This window comes from Arachis ipaensis, chromosome B01, assembly GCF_000816755.2.
Source record: "Arachis ipaensis cultivar K30076 chromosome B01, Araip1.1, whole genome shotgun sequence".
Classification (NCBI taxonomy): Eukaryota; Viridiplantae; Streptophyta; class Magnoliopsida; order Fabales; family Fabaceae; genus Arachis; species Arachis ipaensis.
In genome coordinates, this window is record NC_029785.2 from 6,217,590 (window position 1) to 6,224,927 (window position 7,338).

Consider the following 7,338-nt stretch of genomic DNA (forward strand, 5'->3'; position numbering starts at 1 on the left):
TTTTCCCGGAAATTAGGAATAACCAAAATAAAGTTAGTAGTTGATAAAATTTCAAGTGGGCTAGTTTTTCTGTTTTTGGTCTCGTTTAAGTGGGCTGGCTAAACCACCACTATTTTTTAAAGACCACTTAAAGCCAACCAAAATTAATGGAAAAAAAATACCATTTACAACCAGAAAGCTAGCAAATAATAGTAGAGGCCACATACCCAAAAAAATAAAAAATAAATACAAAAGATCAGTGACCAAAAACTATCATTAGATTAGATCATTGGCTCTGCAGTTCAATCGGTGGTTATTAGTAGAATGGTTTAAATTAAATTAATGGATTAAATTTATAAAAAATCTAAATTTAACTTATTTATGTAAATATATTTATTAAAAGATACTATATATAACAAAATACAAGCTAGTTTAGGATGCGTTTGAAAGTGACACTAAAACTGAGAGACAGATATTAGGAGATAGAGATTGAGAGATAAATACTAAATTGAATCTTTATATTATGTTTGGTGTAAAATGTGAATTGAGTTATGTCTCAATATCATATTTATTAATTTAAAATAAATATAGAAATTGAAAGATAAATTTAAAATTTAAAAAGTTAAAGAAAAATATTTAAAAAAATATTATTAAAATTTTAGTTTTTATTTATAAAAATTTCAGTCCTTTGTATTTTCACTTTCTAAATATGTATTATATAAATAAAATTAAATTATATTTTTATATATTTAAATAACATGCATCAATTCTTCATGCACTCTAAATTGTAATTATGCATTTTTATAATTTTATATATTTATTCAATTTCACCAAGTCAACTAATTGAGTGACTCGATATTTTAATCACATCAATTACTAGTTGATTCTAATAACTATGGTCGAGAATGTAACTTAGTTATTTATCACTTGGTTCTTTAACTAGGACTAGGAGATCGATAGTTTGAACTTTACTTTGGACATAAAACATATCTCGTGGCCAAAATATTTTAATATTTTGTGAATATTATTAGAATATATACTAATTTTTTTATGTTTGGATTTTTTATAATTTTTTTTGTTGGTTGTAAACATACTTATTATTAGTTGGTTACTTTTCTGAAATCGACTATATTTATATGTTGATTACATACAAAATTATACGTTCAATTATTAACTTTCTTATTTTCCTTTTCCTCTTTTCTGAAAGAGGAATTGCTTCAACCTTCTCCAAACTTTTAAAAGTATTAATTTGTCTATGCCAATGTATAATAATCTTTTTCATCAGTTTTTTGGCCTCTTATTTATTAGTTATTTCCCCTTCAATAAAACCCTATAGTGTATCCTCTACTCAAACAATAGATTCAAACCAAAACCAATTATAATCATGACAAAGTGTAATATAAGGAATTAAGGATACAGGAAAATTTAAAAAAAAAAAAAATCATTATTTTACAATTAGCTAGAAAAGTTCATGCACCTTAATCGGATATATATGGAATTTTTATTTAAATCTTATTAGCTTAATTATGGTAATGACCTAGCTGCTAGTGTGGGAATCTTGATGGAGTAGGTGAGTATATATATGATGTGTCTAAAACCTAAAGTATATACTCTACTAAAGCATTCTTTTTTCTAAATAAGTAGGGAATGGGGAATCTACTGAGTACTACTATGTATGACCAACTTGCTTTGCTTTAGAAATACATATAACACACCTTGTTTAATATTGAAAGCGGCTATACTATGGTCTATGGCACTTATTTCTACAAAATTTGATATCTTTAATTTTTCATTCTTCATATGAGTTCGTGCATTATATGCTCTTTTACTCAATCATAAAAGCACAAAAGATCATAATTATGGATGGTATATCTCATATATATATGATGTAGTCTTAAGGACTAAGATGATTGGATTTGTTTCTTAATAAATAAATCACCTTGTTCTTTCGTTCAGTTGTTTTAGAACTAATTTGAATCGGTTGAGATCAGCTCAGTTGTCTACTTAAATAAGTATTATTAGAAGTTTAAATCTAATTTTGTACATGTAGTAATTTATTAGCTAACGACAGACTCTTAATTAAAATTCAGATCCACAAATCGTGATGAATTAATCCTTCACCTGTCAAATTAAAAAATACCGTCAGCATCGGTAATATAGTTACTTATTATTGAATAGTGACTACTATATATAGTTTATATCAAAAAATGAACACAGGCTTAATTATTGATCTTCATAAATAAGTTTTTGATCTGTTTAAACTAAAAAATTCATATATTTTTTAATGTTTCTGTAAAAAAATGATAAGCAAAGTCGATTTTGGTCCCAAAAATTTAAAAATCTCTGGTTTTATTAATTTACCTCTACTATATTATGCAATTTCTTGCCATCATGTTAACATTTAACAAAGACAAAGTATTTATTCCAAGAATTAAAACCAAACATTTAAAAGAAAAAATTGAAAAAACTAATTTGTAGGAAATAAAATAAAAAATCACAAAATTTTACAAAGAGGAGAAAAACTTATTTAACCCTAAAACATATACCAAGTTATTATATATATATTATTAAGATTATTTAATGGTATGGGCGGGGGTTTATTCAAGAAATTTTGCGAGATTCTTCTATGATTTGAGGGTAGAAGAGTAGCAGTTAATAATAAAGTTAAGCTCTAAATTTAATGCTACTTCAGTCTAAAGTTCTTATGCATGTAAACTTTGCTTTTGTAAAAACATTTGTATCTGAAGAAAAAGGTTTCTATAAAAGTTGGCACAATCTTTCGAGTGATTCTTTAGCCTAGGTAGGTCTAAAATAAAATGATACATATACACCCCATGGATTCTTCATGTCTTCTTCTTTTACTTTTTGTTTATTATCTTTTCCTTTAAATGCAAATTAAAAGTATATATGGATCCTATCTTTAGTGGTAATCTCGTATAAGGTGAATGAATAACCCTAAGAATATACATGCAAATTCCTAATCTCCATCCACGTGCACTCATGATTATTTGGTATCATAACATTCGTTATTACACGGATCTTTTGATATGCTTACTACAATTCATTTTACGAATCTATTTATTTTTCTAACCGCTATCTACATCCGGTTGAAAATAAATATGCCTTGTACACATAAAACATCAGCTACTAATATAAAAATAAGAGAAATTCTAGAGGTAGCATTTTTGTTGAAATCTGACCAGCACTTAATCATATCAAAGAAAAAATAATTAATTTTATACTATTAAATTTCATCTCACACCATTAAAAATATTGATAATGGTTAATTGATGGCTAAACATCACAAATTCTACTGACTTCTAGCCTAGGAAGCACCGATACGACACGCGATACGGACACGACACGACACGGATACGCCGACACGTTCTTTTTATAAAAAATTGGATACGACACGTTTAGGATACATTGTGAATTAAAATTTAAATAATATATTAAATTAATAAAATATCATATTGTAAATATAAGAGGAAATATAGTTGCATAAAAAAGTCTAAAAATTATGCAATTATTAAAAAAATAAAAAATTTTAATCTACTCTTGCCATCTCGCTAACAGAAAATGTATCAATTTCTTCTCCTCCAAGTCCATCATCCGCAAATACCACAGCTTCTATGTTTAGTTCATCTAAAGATAAATACGAAACCTCACTCAAATCTGGACTGTTGTCATCAACTCTGCTTCTATTAATTATTTTATTTTTAAATTTAAATTTTGATTTGTTTTTATTTTAAAATATTTTAAAATTAAAAAAAATCGGTTAATTGGGCCATAAAACCACAAAATCGAGTCAGACTCGTTCGGATTCGTGACAGCTTCACCAAAATTCTGCACCGCAAGAAGACATGTCACCGATATACTCGTTTAAAGTATCCGTCGAGTGTCGGTGTCGGATTCATGTCCGACACAGATACGCCGGCACCATAGGAGAGTCCGTGCTTCATAGCTCCTAGCACTCCTCTAAAAATAATTGATAAAGGATAATATCGTCGATAAAATAAGTAATTTTTTATAAAAATTAAAAAACAAATATAGGTAAACAATGAGAATACTAAATATGTGAACAATGAATATATCGAATGTTTAATTTAATAGGTATGCAGATGATTATGTTCATTATTTTTAATTAGATGGTTATTTCTTTTGATTCGATTTATTCATACCAAGTAACAATGGTTGAATGTTCAATTCATTAGGTGTGCAGATCGTTATCCTAATTTTAAGGTTTAGGAGGTAATTTCAGAGTGAAGTGTTTTTTTACTTTCTTGGGTCAATTTTAAAGCCCATTATTCACATTATTTACAAAATTCATTGTCTACCTAACAAAATCTAAATTAAAATTTACTGACAACTAAATCATCGATAAATGTGGATAATATATGACACCAAACTTTTTGAAATGACGACGATAACGACTCAAAATTAAAAATTAGTACACAATTAAAAATCTATGTAAAATAAATAGTTTGAAACAACGAGATTCTTTCAAAGTAATCAAACATTTGCAACAAATATAATAAAATGTTTTTCAGAATGTATTCAAACTCATACAAATTAATGCAATCAAATATCATAACAAGACACAAAAAAATCTCCAACATATTCAATTTTCTTATATTTAAGTAAATAAAAATCGATCACCATATGGATTGTGAAGAAAAAAAATAACAGCTCCCATCCTCTAATATAAATACTAAATTTTAAATTCTAAACTCTAAATTGTTGGTATTATAATCGGTATTACCTCTCTTTGAGAATCAAGAATTAGAAATATTAGATGCATAAGTGAAAAGATCAATTTTCTATGACATATAAATTAATTAAAAATTAATTCACATTCGACATCCTGAAATCTTTGATCGATCTAGTTATAGTATTTCGATCTTAATCTCTGATTAAGTCTTTAAAGAAATGAAAAGAACTTTATCCGGTGAACAAACTAATACTTTAATTTCTGCTACAATAAGTTGAATACTATACTTTAATTAGTAGAAAACTTTCTACTACTATACACACACACACTACTTTTTATACGTGTATATATATGCATCTTTTGGCTAACATCAATTTGATTGTCCCAAAGACTGCAAAATGAAAATCTAATACTTGAAGTGTTGAATTGAACCATATATGCAAAAAGGGTGTATCTATATGTGTACTTTGCCAAGCCACTTCAGTACACTGTCCTGTTTCTCACACTTTATGGATTCTGACCCTCTTTGCTCTCAAAGTCTGTGACTAACTAAACATATGCATTGAGCCTAATTTTTTTAGTAACCAAGATTTAGTATGTGTTATGTCTAGTTATGGAGTTATGGTATATTTTTTTATGGATGTGAAAATAGATTTTTTTTTTAAATTAGAATTTGTAAATCAGAGATTCAGTTTTATCTAAGATACAAAACTTAGAGTCTAATTTTTGGCATTGTGAAGATAATGAACAAATTGAAAGTTCAGTTTTGTTTGGACTACAAAATTTAAGATTTGGTTTGCACTTTTAAATTTTTTTTTTAATACTAAAATACAAATCTAAGAGTTAGATTTGTATGTTTAAAAAAAAATAAAATAAAAAAACTCAAATTTAACTCTCAAATTTATATGTTTAAAAAATTACAAATTATAAATTTGATCCTTAAATTTATGTTCTTCACATAAAAAAATATAAAGTTTTTACATTGTTTGAAAACACTTTTGAAAGCCTAACACTAAAATTAGAAAGTGATACATTGAAACTTCGATGATTATCCAAAAATTGCAATAGATAATAAAAAATAAAAATTTATCGTGATTTTTTATTTTTTTTATACTCAATAATCTAATATACTTAAATATAAAGATAATAAATTCGGTCACTCTAAATTTCTTGGCATATTTTTTATAGGGCTTTATTATCTCTTTTTTCTTTGAGCTTAGGTTATGCATGATGAAATTGAAAATTTTGATAAAGTAATTGTTCTGGCCCAGTTTAATAAGGTCTAGAAGTTCATTTTGCATACTATCAATTTAATGGGATTTTGACTCATGCGAGTCAAAAATGATCCACGCGTCATACTACCTCCTGAAAAAAATCTGGACAGCCAACGGAAGCTTTTAGGCGAACAAATCTAAATAAAAAGGCTCATCCAAATACAAAGTATAAAAAAGGAAAGACCTATCCCTCTTCAAAGTACGTCATCTTTTATCCTAATTAGTCACTTCGTAATATAGACACTTATTTTAACATCAAAGTGTCTTTGTATGTGGTCTCACCTATGATCCACCGCTACTTGTGGTAGCACTCTTCCTCGCGAAACTCGTGTCCAACTCCAGATACCTCAACTCCCAAATTGCTCACGACAAACCGCCCAACCGACATCAAACTCGACAAACAACCGAACAGTAATAATATAAAAAATTAATCACTCTAAAAATAGTAAAACATACATTTTAAAAAAGTTATAAAATCAATAATAATTATTTCTTCTTCATTTTATTATTTTATCAATTTTCTTACTTTAAAATATCTAAATTTATTACGAAATAGTTCATCATATCTATATAGATCTATTATGCATCTTTAAATCTAGCATCGGATGGAATTAACGTTTTAAGTAGCAAGTTTAAGTTATAACAATAGATCTTGCAAGGAACCTTTCTAGGAAAAAGGATGTTAATAAATATGATGAGGAAATTGAGTTAATTTGATACATGGTTATATAGATTATTTAATTAACATAATGTATATAATTAGCAACAGAGATCAATTAAAATTTAAAAGTTGATTTGATAAAGCTTTCAGTTTTTAGATTTTTGAAATATAAGTTTTTAAAAGATATACCACATATTTAGTAAATCAAACAAAAAATAATTTTAATGAATAATAATAATAATAATAATAATAATAATAATAATAATAATAATATTATTATTATTATTATTTATTATATTATTATTATTATGTCATGTCTAATGGAGAGAAATGTTGGAGATTGGTTTATACATTAATTTTTCTTGGAGACTAAAATGTCCGTTTTTAAAATCCTTGGGATTGATATGGGTAATTACTCAAAAATTACGTCTCCAAAAATGGCTATAGACTATGTTTGTTTATAAATACAAGATACTAAGACATTGACATAAAAATATAAAATTGTGTTTGATAAATAAAACATAGACAGAAATATTTTTGAGACATTGAATCAGTGTATTTTATATCTTTTCTGTTAAAAAAAATACAAAAACACTAAACAGAGACACGATTTATTTATTGTCACTATCAATTATTCATAATTATATTTTTTTTACCATTTTATTATTTTAAAATTTTATGTGAAAAAAATAAAAATAAATTAAATTTTTAAT